Below are 1,091 nucleotides of genomic sequence, written 5' to 3' on the forward strand. Positions count from 1 at the left end.
ACAGCACTGGAATGCTGGATTCAGAGACCTGCAGGGTATATAGTAGTGATCTTGGGAATGTGACCATCTATAGCAGTTTTACTCAACTTTTATAACATCAGGCAACCCCTTTAGGTCTGCACAGAACCCCTGCAATAATTGCTATTATATACTATAATTACTATATCTCACATATCACAGTATCACAGCGGGGTAGCCAGTGGGAAGAATTTTGCTTACTGGCCAGTAGTAGTGATCCTATAGGCTGCACACAGCACTGGAATGCTGGACTCAGAGACCTGCAGGGTGTTGGTGCTGCTTGTTGTCACTGTATAGCAGTGATCCTGGGAATGTGACCATCTATAGGCTGTAGTGGAATGCTGGATGACCTGCAGCCATTTGTGAGCAAGCAGCTGTGTGTCAGAAGAGAAACAGATACACTTCCAGCCTTCATGAACTCTCTCATTCATTGCACATCTGAATTAGTAACTTGCACACAACTTCCCACAACAATAGGACACATATCAGGACATGTACATGCAGAAGACACACACACACATTCCTCATAACGATCGTTATGGCACTTCGCTGAACTTAGTGACAGCTCCCACAACTTGCACACACTTTGTGACAACTCCACTTACATTAGGTTGAAGTCATTTTCATTGCAGGAGGTGCTGGAGCCTGGGAAGATTGCTGAGTGTTTCATGCAGTACGGGGGGCACATTAGTGACATGTGTGGGGTCCCAGCAGAGCTCTTCTTGGAGGAGCCCCTTGTGTTCTGTACAGCTCTCAGCTGCTCTGCCAACACAGTCCGAGCAGGGGAAGGTCTGTCCGCGCATGCGCACACCGCCCGCTCCGCTTATTGTTGGGTCCTACAAGATATTTGATAACCGCAGCACACTGCTAGGAATAACTCACCCCACAATTCATGGCCAGGACTTGACACAAGACTTTTCCCACAGTACTATTTTCAATTGCATGCCTGACAATACTCACACTACATTTCCAGGAACACATTACCATATAGATTCTGGAAATGCAAATACAAATTGTCAGATATTTTACTTTACTTAGGCTACACCTAATGAGCAATAAGTAAAATAATGATT

General features: G+C 45.3%; 1 protein-coding gene across 1 annotated transcript in view; it reads right to left on the reverse strand.

Moving 5' to 3' along the window:
* TSPAN12 (tetraspanin 12) overlaps nucleotides 1–790 on the reverse strand; it is a 69,161-nt gene extending 68,371 nt beyond the window's left edge. Inside the window, exon 1 of the mRNA XM_072401567.1 lies at nucleotides 624–790. The gene's annotated coding sequence lies outside the window, so the exon portion shown is untranslated. The remainder of the gene's footprint in view (nucleotides 1–623) is intronic.
* Between the last annotated feature and the right edge of the window lie 301 nt (nucleotides 791–1,091).

The sequence above is a fragment of the Pyxicephalus adspersus genome, chromosome 2 (genome assembly GCF_032062135.1).
Source record: "Pyxicephalus adspersus chromosome 2, UCB_Pads_2.0, whole genome shotgun sequence".
NCBI classification, from domain to species: domain Eukaryota; kingdom Metazoa; phylum Chordata; class Amphibia; order Anura; family Pyxicephalidae; genus Pyxicephalus; species Pyxicephalus adspersus.